Below are 16,568 nucleotides of genomic sequence, written 5' to 3' on the forward strand. Positions count from 1 at the left end.
CCTTTTCTCCATTAGTGGCATGCTCATTCATCTCTTTATATTCCAGTAAGTTATTTTGCTCTCACTGTTTTAAACATATAAAAAACCAACAACATAAAAATTCTTGGCCGGCGCCGCGGCTCACTAGGCTAATCCTCCGCCTTGCGGCGCTGGCACACCGGGTTCTAGTCCCGGTCGGGGCACCGATCCTGTCCCGGTTGCCCTCTTCCAGGCCAGCTCTCTGCTGTGGCCAGGGAGTGCAGTGGAGGATGGCCCAGGTCCTTGGGCCCTGCACCCCATGGGAGACCAGGAGAAGCACCTGGCTCCTGCCATCGGATCAGCGCGGTGCGCTGGCCGCAGCGCGCTACCACAGCGGCCATTGGAGGGTGAACCAACGGCAAAAGGAAGACCTTTCTCTCTGTCTCTCTCTCACTGTCCACTCTGCCTGTCAAAAAAAAAAAAAAAAATTCTTGTGTACTTTGTTTGATTGGAGAATTTTAATAATTTTCATTTATCATTGTAAAACCAAGGACAATTTTATAACTGTTTTTGTACATAGCTGTTACATGTAGGGCAATCTGTGTTTAAGTAGGGGTAAATTACTCAAAAAAATGAATCCTAGATAATTTTCCCTTCAAGTCAAGCATCTTGTTGATTAAATAAACTTCTTGTTTAAAATGAAAGAAAAAATTTCTCCCTAATATCAGACATTTGGTGCAACAGTTAAAGTCACAATTTGGGATGCCCATACCTAATGCTGCTTCCAAACAAGATTCCTACTAAAGTATACCCTGGTAGGCAGCAAATGAGGGCAAGTACTTTGATTCCTGCCACCACATGGGAGACCTGATGGGATTTGGGGATCACAGTTTTGGCCTGGCCCTGCCCTCACTATTGCAGACCCTTGGGGAGAGAACTAGCAGATGGAAACTCTATGTCTGTGACTGTCTATCAGTCTTTCAAATAAAATTAAAATAGACTTTAAAAGTTTTCAAAATTCCCCTGATCTAATAATTACTTGAATAAAATTGCTGGAAAGAGCAAGTTTACAAAGTCAAGAATAATTACTCTAAAGATTTTATTTACTTATTTATTTATTTGAGAGGCAGAGTAAGAGAGGGGGAAGGAGGGAGAAACAGAGAGAAAGGTCTCTCATCCACTAGTTCACTCCCCAAACAGCTGCAATGGCTGGAGCCGAGCAGATCTAAAGCCAGGAGCTGCTTCCCAGTCTCCCATGTGGATGCAGGGGCCCAAGCACTTGGGCCATCTTCAATTGCTTTCCCAGGCCATAAGCAAAGAGTTCAACCAGAAGAAGAGCTGCCAGGACACAAACTGATGCCCATATGGGATGCTGGCACCACAGGTGGAGGGTTAGCCTACTACGCCATAGTACCGGCTCTGAAAAATTATTCTAATCATGTACATTTTGACTGTTAAGAATCAGAGAGGGACTAGCATTGTGGTTTAGCAGGTTAAGCTGCTGCCTATAATATTGCATCCTATATGGGCACTAGTTTAAGTCCCAGTAGCTCCACTTCCAGTCTAGCTCCCAGCTAACACACCTCTGAAAGCAATGAAGGATGGCCCAAGTACTTGAGCCCCTAAGATGCCAATGAAGCTCCTAGCTTCAACCTGGTCGTTGTGGCCATGGAGGGAATGACCCAGCAAATGAAAGATCTCTGTTTCTCCTCCTCTGTCTGTAACTCTCACTCAAATATATAAATCTTCAGAAAAAAAATTAGAAAATTGGATAACACTAAATGATTTATATTTCACAAGGGCTTAATGAAATATTTCGTGTGGGAGTCTAAATTTACTATCCTATAGTATTAAGCATGCATATTTCTTTCATGAACTGACGGTATCTGAGCAGCATATATTCTTCATACCTTAACTTCAGGTTTAGCCATGTAATTTGGTTTTGGTCAATAGGATTTTAGTGAATGTGATGCAATCAGAAACTTGCAATGTATACATGTGCAGCTGAATTTAACTTTTTGTGCATTTGCCAACACTAGGAGAATAAAACATCCAGATGCAGACTGCTGCTACTTTAGAATAGGCCCAAGAATGAAGCATGTTGCAAAACCTCCTTAGCTGAAAGAGACCAGGCAAAGCTACTTCAGTGAACAGGTAGCTAGAAAACAATTGCAGCACAAACAAGAGCCACTACAGCTAATTCAATACTAAGGAAGAACCACTTCCACTTATCCACAGAGGATAAAATAATCATTATCGAGGCCGGCACTGTGATGTAGTAAGCTAAGCCTCCACCTGCAGTGCCAGCAACCCTTATGGATGCCAGTTCTAGTCTCAGCTGCTCCTCTTCTGATCCAGCTCCCTACTGATGGCCTGGGAAAGCAGAAGAAGGCCCAAGTGCTTGGGCTCCAGCAGCCACATGGGAGACCCGGAAGAAGTTCCTGGCAACTGGCTTCAGATCAGCCCAGCTCTGGTGGCTGCAGGCATTTAAGGAGTGAACCAGCAGATGGAAGACCTTTCTCTCTAACTCTACGTCTCAAGTAAATAATTTAAAAAAATAAAATACACATTTATAATTATGTCACTAATCTACTGTTTGTATGTAGTAAAAAACCAATGCAAACTATAAATTTAATGTAAGTTTACAACAAAATGGAAGAATTCTTAGAAAAATTTAACTTCTGAGATAATAGGCAGTTCCAAGATAGCGGAGTATGGAGGGAGCATGCTGCTCTAGCCCAGGAAAAGATACTTCAAAAAAAAAAAAAGAGAGAGTATAGTCTCAGGGGAGAGCTAGGGAGAAAATGAAAGAGGAAACTCTACTGAAATTAGAGGGATACAGTGGATCTACGTGGAGGGCAAGGGCGCCCATGGCTCAGGACTGCAGCAGCAGAGAGCCTACACACCAGCACTGGAAAGTGAGGTGAGACCAGACCGCAGCAGCCCAAACCACTGGCAAGAAAACTGCAGGAGAAGCCTAGAGGGAACCCGGCTTGGGCCCCATCGGCGAAAGTGTACCACCGAAATTAGAGCAGAAAAAAAAAAAAATGACAGGACAATTACATTTCTCTCTCTGCCTGATCACTTCACAATGGTGTCCTGTAACAAGCCCATAGGGCAGGCGTCGTTTTGGATATACGGAACAGCTGCGCTGGCAAACAGCCACGTGGAGACTCCTAACTCTGGCTTGGGAGAACTAACAGAGGGCTAGGAGCTTCTGACTGTGTGAAGCATCTGTACCAGAACTGTGAAAAAAACTGAGGGTGTGTGGGAGAACTCATGGCATGGCTGGGACTTTGAGCAGTCTCAGTGGGAGATGCCACAAGCTCAGGGGTTCCTGGTTACCTGGTGAGAGACATCACTGGGGAATCTGAACTTACACTGAGGACCACACAGATCATTTTGTGGTCCCTGGGACAGAGCAGATGAATATTATACCCACTGGGGCTAGCACTCAGGCACTGGTCTCCACTGAGGAGAAGAGCTCAGCTGAGCAAACTAAACCTCCCTTCTGTAAAAAAAAAAAAAAAAAAAAAAGAGAGAGAGAGAGAGAGAGAGAGAGAGAGGGAAAAGATTTACCATGCCAAACCTGGGTGTGTCACCTTAGGCACCTCCTTAACATTGGAGAACTAAACTGAGCACTCTGGCCACACCCACTAAAAGCCTCTAGATATTCACTGAAAAAAGACATTTCACTTATCTACACAATCACAGTACAATGAACAAAGCCGTCACAGCAAAAAAAAAAAAAAGAAAGAAAGAAATAACGAACGAACGAACGAAACAAGTATCTCCACAAATGCTGAACACCAAATGCTCTGATCCAAGAAAACAGTAAGGAAGACGGCATGACGTCCCCCCAAAACCATGACACTTCAATACTAGATTGTGAAGATGATGAGACTGAAGAAATGCAAGAAATGGAATTCAAAAAATTTATCATAAGATTACACAGAAGTAATCCAAAACAAATGCACAAACTACTGAAATCTGTGCAGGACATGAAAGAAAATTTCTCCCATGAAATTGAGATCTTAAAAGAGAAATCAAAATGAAATGAAGAATTCAATAGAATTCAATAGAATTCAACAGAATCAGAAAGCAAAAGAAAGAGTACTGGACTTAGAAGACAGAGCACAGCAAACCAAAGACAAGAAGAAGAAATTAGAAAACTAAAAAAACACTGTTGGGAATCTATAGGATATTATAAAAAAAGAAAAAAGAAACCAACATACAGGTTCTAGGAGTTCCCGAAGGCATAGATAGAGAGAAAGGATTCGAAGGACTTTTTAGTGAAATATTAACAGAAAACTTCTCAGGTTTGGAGAAAGAAAGGACATCCAAATGCAGGAAGCATACAGAAACCCTAATAAACATGATCAGAAAAGATCATCACTACAACACATTGTAATCAGACTCACCACAGTAAAACATAAATGTGCACAAGAGAAACGCCAGATTACTTTCAGAGAATCTCCAATTAGACTCACAGCAGACTTCTTATAAGAAACACTAAAAGCTAGGAGAGAATAGCAAGATATAGTCCAAGTCTTAAGAGAAAAAAACTGTCATCCCAGAATATTATACCCTGCAAAACTCTCATCTGTGAATGAAGATGAATAAAGACCTTTCATAACAGAAATTGAAAGAATCTGTCACTACCCATCCAGCCCTACGAAAGATGCTTAAGGATGTGTAGCACAGAGAAACACAGAAACATGGCCATGAATAAAAAAGAAGGTAAAGGAAGAAAATCTCTCAGTAAAAGATCACAGGAAATGCAAAGTAAAAATTAGGAATATTTTTGGAAAAATGGCAGGGCAAAATCATTACTTATCAATATTCACATTGAAAGTAAATGAACTCAACTCACCAGTTAAAAAGACACAGATTGGCTGAATGGATTAAAAAACAAAACTCATCTATATGCTGCCTACCAGAAAAACAACTCACCAACAAAGACACATGCAGACTGAAAGTGAAACGAAGGAAAAAGATATTCCATGTCAACAGAAACCAAAAAAGGGCTGGTGCAGCCATTTTTTTTTTTTTTTTTTTTTTTTTTTACAGGCAGAGTGGAAAGTGAGAGAGACAGAGAGAAAGGTCTTCCTTTTCCATTGGTTCACCCCCAATGGCCACTGTGGCCAGCGCGCTGTGGCTGGCACACCACACTGATCCAAAGCCAGGAGCCAGGTGCTTCTCCTGGTCTCCCATGCGGGTGCAGAGCCCAAGGACTTGGGCCATCCTCCACTGCACTCCAGGGCCACAGCAGAGAGCTGGACTAGAAGAATAGCAACCGGGACTAGAACCCGGGATGCCAGCACCATAGGCAGAGGATTAGCCTATTGAGCCACCCCACCAGCCTGGTGTAGCCATCTTAATATCATAAAAAATAGACTTTTAACAAAAACTGTTAAACAAGACAAAGAAGGGAAGGGCACTATATAATGATTAAGGGATCAATTCAACAGGAAAATCTACTTATTTTAAATGTATATGCACCTAATTAAAGGGCACCTGGCTATTTAAAGGAATATTAAGGGATTTAAAATGAGACTTAGACTCCAATACAATAGTATTGGGGGACTTCAATACTCCACTTTCAGCAATGGACAGATCATACAGGCAGAAAATCAACAAGGAAACAGCATATTTATAATTGACACTATAGACCAAATGGACCTAACAGATATCTACAGAACTTTTCACCCTATAGTTGCAGAATATACTTTATTCTCAGCAGGGCTAGGATTGACCACATGCTAGGTCATAAAGCAAGTCTCAGCAAATTCAAAAACATCGATACATATTCTTGGACCACAATGGAATGAGGTTGGAAATGAACAACTCAGGAATCTCTAGAGCATATGCAAACACAGGGAGACTGAAAAACATGCTCCTGAATGAACAGTGGGTCATAGAAGAAATCAAAAATTTCTGGAAGCAAATGAAGATAACACAACATATCAAAATTATGGGATACAGCAAAAGCTGGGTTAAGATGAAGCTTATAGCAATAGGTGCCTACATCAAGAAATTGGAAAAGCACCAAATAAATGAGCCATCAATGCATCTCTAGGACCTAGAAAAACTACAGCAAACAAAACCCAAAACTAGAAAAGAAGTAATTAAAACTAGAGAAGAAATCAACAAAATTGAATCCAAAAACAAACATTACAAAAGATCAGCAAAACAAAGAGCTGATTTTTTTAAAAAATAAAACAAAATTGACACAGCACTGGCCCAACTCAACAAAAAAAGGAAAGAGAAGACCCAAATCAATAAAATTAGAGATGAAAAAGGGAATATAACAACAGACACCTTAGAAATAAAAAGTCATCAGAAATTACTACAAAGAGTTGTATACCAACAAACTGGGAAACCCAGAAGAAATGGATAGATTCCTAGACACATACAACCTACCTATATTGAACCATGAAGACAAAGAAAACCTAAACAGACCCATAACCAAGACAAAAATTGAATCAGTAATAAAGGCCCTCCTAACAAAGAAAAGCCCAGGACCAGATGACTCCACTGCTGAATTCTACCAAACATTTAAAGAAGAACTAACTCCAGTTCTTCTCAAATTATTCAAAACAACTGAAAGAGAGGGTTTCACCCAAATTCCTAAACCTGAAAAAGAAGCAGCAGAGAAAGAGAATTACAGATCAGTTTCTCTGATGAACATAGATGCAAAAATCCTCAACAAAATTCTAGCCAATAGAATCCAACAACACATCAGAAAGATCATCCACTCAGACCAAGTGGGTTTATCCCTGGAATGCAGGGATGGTTCAACATTTGCAAATCAATGTTATACATCACGTTAACAAACTGCAGAACAAAAACCATATGATTATCTCAACTGATGCAGAGAAAGCACTTGATAAAATACAACATAGTTTCATGATGAAAACTGTAAGCAAACTGGGTATAGAAGGAACATTCCTCAACACAATCAAGGCAATTAATGACAAACCCATGGCCAACATCATGTTGAATGGGGAAAAGTTAAAAGCATTCCCACTGAGATCCGGTACCAGACAGGGATTCCCATTCACATCATTGCTATTCAATATATTCCTGGAAGTTGTAGCCAGAGCCATTAGGCCAAGAAAAAAGAAATCAAAGAATTACAACTTGGAAAGGAAGAAGTTCAACCATCCCTCTTTGCAGACGATATGATTCTTTATTTAGGGGATGCAGAGAACTCCACTAAGAGAAAATTGGAACTCATTGAAGGGTTTGGTAAAGTAGCAGGAAATAGAATCAATACACAAAAATCAACAGCCTTTGTATACACAGACAATGACATGGCTGAGAAAGAACTTCTAAGATCAATCCCAATCACATTAGCTACAAAAAAAAAAAAAAAAAAATCAAATACCTTGGAATAAACTTAACCAACGATGTCAAAGATCTCTACGATGAGAACTGCAAAACTTTGAAGAAATAAAAGATGCCAAAAAAAAAAAAAGGAAAAATCTTCCATGTTCATGGACAGGAAGGATCAATATCATCCAAATGTCCATTCTTCCAAAAACAAATTACAGTTTCAATGAGATACCAATCAAAATACCAAAAACATAATTCTCAGATCTGGAAAAAATGATGTTGAAACTCATATGGAGGCACAGGAGACCTCAAAGAGCTAAAGCAATCTTATGCAACAAAAACAGAGCCAGAGGCATCACAATAGCAGATTTCAAGACATACTACAGGGCAGCTATAATCAAAACAGCCTGGTACTGGTACAAAAACAAACGGATAGACCAATGGAACAAAATGGAAACACCAGAAGTCAATCCAAACATCTACAACCAACTTATATTTGAACAAGGAGCTAAAACCAATTCCTGCAACAAGGACAGTCTATTCAAAACTGGTGCTGGGAAAACTGGATTGCCACATGTGGAAGCATGAAGCAGGACCCCTACATTACACCTTACACAAAAATCCACTCAACATGGATTAAAGATCTAAATCTAGGACCCGACGCCTTCAAATTATTAGAGGACATCTAAGAAACTCTGAAAGACACTGGTGCAGGCAAAGACTTCTTGGAAAAGACCCCAGAGGCACAGGCAGCAAAAGCCAAAATTAACAACTGGGATTACATCAAAGTGAGAAGTTTCTGTACGACAAAGAAACAGTAGGGAAAGTGAAGAGGCAAGCGACAGAGTGGGAGAAAATATCTGCAAATGATGCAACTGATAAAGGATTAATAATCAGAATCTACAAAGAGATCAATAAACTCCACAACAAAACAAACAACCCACTTAAGAGTTGGGCCAAGGACCTAAACAGACATTTTTGCAAGAGAGGAAATCCAAACATCCAAGAGACTTATGAAAAAAATATTCAGGATCACTAGCCATCAGGGAAATGCAAATCAAAAGCACAATGAGGTCTCACCTCACCCTGGTTAGAATGGCTTACATACAGAAATCAACAAACAACAAATGCTGGCCGGGATATAAGGGGAAAAAGGTACCCCAATCCATTGTTGGTAGAAATGCAAACTGGTAAAGCCACTGTGGAAGACAGTTTGGAGATACCTAAGAAATCTGAACATAGTCCTACCATACGACCCAGTCATCCCACTCCTTGAAATTATCCCAAGGGAAATAAATTGGCAAACAAAAGAGCTATCTGCACCTCCATGTTTATTGCAGCTCAATTCACAATAACTAAGAAATAGAATGAACCTAAATGCCTGTCAATGGAAGAATTGACAAAGAAATTATGGGATACGTACTCTATGGAATACTACACAGCAGTAAAAAAAAAAATTAATCCGGTCATTTCCAACAAAATGGAGGAATCTGGAAAACATCAAACTGAGTAAAATAAGTCCCAAAGGGACAAATTTTATATGTTTTTTCTGATATGTGACAGCTTACTGAGTACCTAAAAGGAAACCTGTAGAAGTGAAACTCACACTATGAGAAGCAATGGCTTGATCAGCCCTTGTCCTGACTGTCAAGGAACAGATTATTACTATTATTATTATTTACTATTTTCTTTTTCTACTTAATATCATTGGTTGAACTTTTTTTTTTTTTTTTTTTTTTGGACAGGCAGAGTAGATAGTGAGAGAGAGAGAGACAGAGAGAAAGGTCTTCCTTTTTGCTGTTGGTTCACCCTCCAATGGCCGCTGCGGCCGGCACATCTCGCTGATCCGAAGCCAGGAGCCAGGTGCTTCTCCTGGTCTCCCATGCAGGTGCAGGGCCCACGGACTTGGGCCATCCTCCACTGCCTTCCTGGGCCATAGCAGAGAGCTTGCCTGGAAGAGGGGCAACCGGGATAGAATCTGGCACCCCAACCAGGACTAGAACCTGGTGTGCCGGCACCACAAGGTGGAGGATTAGCCTGTTAAGCCATGGTGCCAACCTGGTTGAACTCTTAATACAGAATTATTCATAGGTTTCAAATCCAAATGAAAATAGATCTCAGTAAAAAATAAGAGAATAGAGAGGAAGGAGATGTACACTTCGGCACATGTTCACATGGACTTACCATTAGCAGTAAAGTTAAAAATTTGCCATGGGACTCCAAACCCCATTAAGCTTGGTGGTACTAATGCCATCCTACATGTTAAAGTGATCATTTTAAGTGTGTAACTTATCATATAGACAAGAATAAGTGTTAAAGGGATCATATAAATATGACCAAGTGTCTGCTAATAAGAATAGACAGAATTAAAAAGGAGAGAATGATCCAACATGGGAAGCAGGACACACAGCAGACTCACAGAATGACAAATGCCCTAAACGGCACTATTCCTCAGAATCAGCCCTTAAGGCATTCAGACCTGGCTAAAAAGCGAGAGAGCATTTCAAGCATGAAAGCCAAGACACTGGCAAAAAATATTCTATATGAAGGAACTCTGTGAATGAGATCCCAGTGGAAAGAAGGTGCCAAAGAAGGAGTTACCTTTCATTGAAGTGAGGAGAGAACTTCCTCTTTGCTTATGGCCCTGCCTAAATATGGATGGAGTTTGTGGACTCAAAAGGCTTTTGAGCCAGTGCTGCGGTACAGTGGGTTAATGCCCTAGCCTGAAGCACCGGCATCCCATATGGGCGCTGGTTCTAGCCCCGGCTGCTCCTCTTTCGATCCAGCTCTCTGCTATGGCCTGGGAAAGCAGCAGAAGATGGCCCAATTCCATGGGTTCCTGCACCCACGCGGGAGACCCTGAAGAAGCTCCTGGCTCCTGGCTTCGGATCAGTGCAGCTCCAGCCATTGCGGCCATCTGGGGAGTGAACCAGAGGATGGAAGACCTCTCTCTCTCTGTCTCTACTTCTCTCTGTAACTCTGTCTTTGAAATAAATAAAATAAATCTTAGGGGAAAAAAAAAAAAAGGCTTCCATAGCCTTGGCAGCTCATGTCATGAGCTTCAGGTGATCACTGACGTCATAAAAAAGAATGTCAATTGTTAAATCAACAACAGGATTCACTGTGTACTTACTCCCCATGTAGGACTCCCCACATAGTCTGTCCTTAATGAGTTGTACTCTGAGAATTAATGGTAAAACTTGTCTTCAAAGAGTACTTTATACTTTTTGTGTCTGTGTGGGTGCAAACTGTTGAAATCTTTACTTAGAGTAAAAAATCTTTACTTAAAGTCTTTTGTATATATCGATAATTAAAAATGAATCTGAATTAAGAATGGGATGGTAGAGGGAGTAGGAGGTGGGACAGGAATGGGGGTGGGAAGGCAGGTATGGGGGGAACTGTTATATTCCTAAAGCTGTACCTATGAAATTTATATTTATTAAAAATTTTTCTAAAAAAAAAACTTAACTTCAAAATAACTGACTTAAAAATCATAAAAGCTACCTTGCAATGCTTAAAGAAATTAAAGAATTTATTAAAAAAAAAAAAAAAAAAGCTAGGCCCAGCTTTAATGACAGTAAAAAAAGGGACGTGGAACAATTATTTTATCATAGTAGAATAAACTTAACAAAACTTGGCAGAATAAGAGAAAACTATAGATTAAGGTCACTGATAAACATTAATTAAGCAAAATATTTTCATAAATAAAACAGCACTATATAAAAAAGGTTAACACATGACCAATTAGTTATTCTAGAAAAAAGAAAGCTGTCATTGGGGCTGGCGTTGTGGCACAGTGGGTTAACACCCTGGCCTGAAGCGCCAGCATCTCATATGGGTCTGGTTGGAGACCTGGCTGTTCCACTTCTGATCCAGCTCGCTGCTATGGCCTGGGAAAGCAGTAGAAGATGGTCCAAGTCCTTGGATCCTGCACCCATGTGGGAGACCCAGAGGAGGCTCCTGGCTACTGGCTCCTGGCTCTGGATCAGCACAGCTCTGGCTGCTGCAGCCCACTGAGGATTGGAACATCAGATGGAAGACCTCTCTGTCTCTCTGCCTCTCCTCTCCTCTCTCTGTGTAACTCTTTCAAATAAATAAATAAATAAATCTTTTAAAAAAATAAAGAAAGAAAAAGTTTTCCCACAGCAAAGAAACAAGATAGTAATTCCTGATCTTCATCACTTCCAGTAAACATTATACAAGTGTCCCAGGGAGCACATTAAGGCAAGTTAATTATATAAACATTTTAAGCATAAATAATAGAAGCAAACCGTAACGATCTGGATAATGAGCATATACATTAATAAGTTATTAATAAGGTTATTGTGAGGTGGCTATATTTAATTGCCATGGATATATGACAGGAGAGTAAGAGAATGAAGGATTTTTAAAAATGGAGCTAAAGAACTGAATTCTGGGAAAATGGAGTAGAAAGCTCCAAGAATTCATCACCCTGCCTGGATCACAATTGAAGGCAGACTTTGTCTGATATAACCAACTGAAAAATAATTCTGTATTCTTTTCAAAGGCTCAGAACTTCCAGAAGAAGGTGTAGATGGAAAATTGTAGTTAATTTCAGTCCTCTCCAATTCTTAGCACAGTAATAGCCACCCATCCCTTAACTGACAGGGCCAGCTTGCATGCAACTTGTAGAACCAGAAAGGGCAGTAAGAACCTCGTCCAGATATTGACACTGGTGTTCTGACTACTGTTGCTTCAGTTCACTGAGATGCAAAGAGCCACACATTCACTGGTGCACCTATCTCCCATTCCAGCTCAAGATACTTCCAGAATATTTAAAGGACTGCTGCCTTTTTTTCCTTCTTTTTCTTTTCTCTTCCCTTCACTTTTCTTATTTTCCTCTTTTGGGAGCTAGATATTTAAGCTCTACAGTAATCAAAAGCAATCATATATATGAAGGAATGCAAAAGGCCACACTGGGGAATAGTGTTGTGGCACAGGTCAGGCTGCCTCCTGGCATAACCATAACCCATATCAAGATCCAGTCTGATTCCCAGCTCATCCAATTTTGATGCAGATCCATGCTAATATGTCTAGGAAGGCAGAGGATGGTCTTGGTACTTGGGTCCCTGCACCAATCAACACAGGAGAACCAGAAGAGTTTGAAGCTCTTGGCTTCAGCCTGGCCCAGCCCTAGCTGTTGTAGCATTTGGGGAGTGAACTAAGGAACAGAAGATTTCTCTTTCTCTGTCTCTCCTTCTCTCTCCAACACTAAACTTTAAAATAAATAAAACCTTTGAAAACTAAATTAACCAAAAAACTTAAGTCACACTGTATATCCAGGTAAAGATGCAAACTAAGAAAAGACCTGTGAAGGTCTTATTTTTACACTTAAGATTGATCCCTGGCACAGACAGCTCAAAATAAAGACAATCAAAAAACAAAAATTGGCCGGCGCCATGGCTCACTAGGCTAACCCTCCACCTGTGGCGCCAGCACCCAGGGTTCTAGTCCCAGTTGGGGTGCCGGATTCTGTCCCGGTTGCCCCTCTTCCAGGCCAGCTCTCTGCTGTGGCCCAGGAGTGCAGTGGAGGATGGCCCAGGGTGCTTAGGTCCTGCACCCACATGGGAGACCAGGAGGAAGCAGCCAGCTCCTGGCTTCAGATCGGCGCAGGACAGGCCGTAGTGGCCATTTGTGGGGTGAACCAACGGAAGGAAGACCTTTCTCTCTCTAACTCTGTCAAAAAATTTTAAAAAAAATCAGCAAACCCTGAATCCAATATTCAGCAAAATTCCTTCAGAAAGAAGGAGAAATCAAGATATTCCCAGGTAAATCAAAGCTGAAAAACCTGTTAGTACTAGCCCTGCCCTGCAAGAAAGTGTTAAAACTGGCCAGCACCGCGGCTCAATAGGCTAATCCTCCGCCTTGCGGCGCCAGCACACCGGGTTCTAGTCCCGGTCGGGGCACCGATCCTGTCCTGGTTGCTCCTCTTCCAGGCCAGCTCTCTGCTGTGGCCAGGGAGTGCAGTGGAGGATGGCCCAAGTGCTTGGGTCCTGCACCCCATGGGAGACCAGGAGAAGCACGTGGCTCCTGCCATCGGATCAGCGCGGTGCGTCGGCTGCAGCGCGCCTACCGCGGCGGCCATTGGAGGGTGAACCAACGGCAAAAGGAAGACCTTTCTCTCTGTCTCTCTCTCACTGTCCACTCTGCCTGTCAAAAATAAAAAAATAAAAAAAGAAAGAAAGAAAGAAAGTGTTAAAACTTCTGCAGGTACAGAGCCAGCGCTGTGGCACAGCAAGTGAAGCTGCCACCTGCAATGATAGCATCCCATACGGGCACTGGTTTGAGTCCTGACTTCTCCACATCCAATACAGCTCCCTGCTAGTGTGCCTGGGAAAGCAGTAGAGGATGGTCCAAGCCCTTGGGCCCCTGCACCCACATGGGAGACTTGGAGGAAGCTCCTGGCTTCTGGCTTCGGAATGGCCCAGCTCTAGCCATTGCTGCAACTTGCAAAGTGAATTAGTGGATGGAAGTTCTCTTTCTCTCTCTGCCTCTGCCTCTATGTAATTTTGCCTTTCAAATAAATAAATAATCTTTTAAAAAACAAGTTCCGCAGGTTGAAATGAAAGGATACAGAACAATTCAAGGCTGTATGAGGAAATAAAGATTAAATTAAGTATAAATATAAGTGATCCTAAAAAAAAAGCTATATAGAAAAAATAAGAAGAGGATTAAAACACTGTACTAAACACAAAAGGCAGCAGTTAATGAAGAAAATGAGACAGAAAGCTGTAAGGTATATAGAAAGCAGACAGCAAAAAGATGGAAATCCTTCTTAATCAGCAATTACTTTAAATGGATTAAGCTGCTCAATTAAGAGAGACTGGCAGGATAGATAAAAAATATTATCCAATTATAGTAACATTTTTTAATGATGGTTTTATGCTCTGACAAATATATGGATATGTGTGATTCAGGTGTGTGAACATCAGAATATACTTAGACAAAAATAGATATGCAAAAATCTCAAAAGGTATGTTATTCTCAAATCAGTACTTCTCCATTGCACTGGCAATTGAGGAAGGCATCTTTGAGGAGGAATTAGTTCATCCATATTTCTTACTGTTCTGGAGTACCTTCTCAGTGTGTGCTCCCTTGAAGGCTGCAGTATTCCCCACAGGTAAGACTTATTCTGTCCATTAAAGCCTTGTGACCAAGGAAACTGGTTTATAGTAAACTCAAGAGAGTACTATTTTAAAAAAGAATTAAAAAAAAAACAACCAAAGGAGATTTATTCCTGGGAATGCAAAATAGGTTCAACATAGAAAAAGTGATCAGGGGCTGGTGCTGTGGTGCAGCAGGTTAACGCCCTGGCCTGAAGCACTGGCATCCTATATGGGTGCCTGTTAGAGACCCGGCTGCTCCACTTTCAATCCAGCTCTCTGCTGTAGCCTGGGAAGACAGTAGAAGATGGCCCAGGGCATTGGGCCCCTGCATCCGCGTGGGAGACCCAAAAGAAGTTCTTGGCTCCTGGCTTCAGATCGGCACAGTTCCGACCATTGTGGCCAATTGGGGAGTGAACCAATGGAAAGAAGACATTTCTCGGGCCAGCACTGTGGCACAGCGGATTAACGCCCTGGCCTTAAGTGCCAGCATGCCATATGGGCACAGGTTCTAGTCCCGGCTGCTCCTCTTTCGATCCAGCTCTCTGCTATGGCCTGGGAAAGCAATAGAAGATGGCCCAAGGGCTTGGGCCCCTGCACCCCGTGTGGGAGACCTGGAAGAAGCTCCTGGCTCCTGGCTTCGGATCGGTGAAGCTCCGGCCATTGTGGCCAATTGGGGAGTGAACCAATGGATGGAAGACCTCTCTCTGCCTCTCTTCTGTGTAACTATTTCAAATAAATAAAGAAATCTTAAAAAAAAAAATAAAATAGACCTTTCTCTCTGTGTCTCTCCTTCTCACTGTCTGTAACTCTACCTCTCAAATAAATAAATAAATAAATCTTAAAAAAAAAAAAAGAAAAGTGATTGGGGGCCAGTGCTGTGGCACAGTGGGTTAAAGCCCCAGCCTGTAGCGCCGGCATCCCTTATGGGCATGGTTTGAGTGCCGGCTGCTCCTCTTCTGATCCAGCTCTATGCTATGGCCTGGGAAAGCAATAGAAGATGGACCAACTCCTTGAGCCCCTGTACCCATGTGGGAGACCCGGAGGAAGCTCCTGGCTCCTCGCTTTGGATCAGCTCATATCTGGCTGTTGCGGTCATTTGGGGAGTGAACCAACAGAATGAAGGATCTCTCTCTCTCTCTCTCTGTAATTCTGGCTTTAAAACAAAATAATTTTTTTTTAAATAAGTGATCAGTGTAATCTGAATTAATGTAGAAAATCATTTAGCGAAATTCAGTATCCCTTCATGATGAAAACAAAACACTTGAAAAACTAAGAATAGATAGAAACCACCTCAACATAATGAAAGCTATATATCAAAGACCAATAGGGAACATCACAGTCAATGATAAAGACTGAAAGCTTTTCCCCGAAGATCAGGAACTAAGTAAAGATGCCTGCTTTCACCACCTCTTTCAACACATTTTTGGAAATTCTAGCCAGAACAATTTGGCAAGAATATGAAATACAAGATATTCAAACTGGAAAGAGAGAAATGAAATTAAACTCTGTATGCAGATGATTGATGGCATATGTAAAACACCATAAAAATTCCACGAAAAACTTTTAAAATAAATTCTGCAGAGCAGCAGAACACAATAAACGCAAAAAACTCAGTTGCAAAAATAGACCAAAGGTCTAAATAAGAAGTTCAAACTTCCTAAAAGAAAAAGGACATATTCTTCATGATGTTGGATTTGGCAATGGCTTTTGTCATCAAAGGCATAAGTAACAAAAAAAATAAACAAACTGGGCTTTGCTGAATACTAAAAATTTGCATGAAAGACACTAACAAAAGAATACAAAGGCAATTCACAAAATGGAAGAAAATGTTTGCAAATCATTTATTTGATAGGGTATTAATACCCAGATCAAATAAAGAACTCTTAATTAAAACTCAACAGACTACCAAATTCAAAAATAGCCAACGACTTGAATAGATATTTCCCAAAAAAAGATGTACAAATGGCCAGTAATGGCATGAAAAAGATGCTCAATATCACTAACTATTAGGAAAATGTAAATCAGAGCCATAAGAAAAAATACAATGATACTATATCATATCTATTAGAACCAGTTACAATGGGAAGGAGCAACAAGAAGAAAGGCAAGAGAAGACAAGAAAAGGAAGAGAGGAGAAAAAAGAGG

The 16,568-nt window shown here is 41.1% G+C and overlaps 1 protein-coding gene across 3 annotated transcripts in view; it reads right to left on the minus strand.

The window, feature by feature from the left end:
• Positions 1-16,568, minus strand: part of HERC4 (HECT and RLD domain containing E3 ubiquitin protein ligase 4) — a 166,547-nt gene that overhangs the window by 75,659 nt on the left and 74,320 nt on the right. The gene's annotated exons all lie outside the window — the stretch shown is intronic.

Source organism: Lepus europaeus, chromosome 17 (assembly GCF_033115175.1).
Source record: "Lepus europaeus isolate LE1 chromosome 17, mLepTim1.pri, whole genome shotgun sequence".
Taxonomy (NCBI): Eukaryota; Metazoa; Chordata; class Mammalia; order Lagomorpha; family Leporidae; genus Lepus; species Lepus europaeus.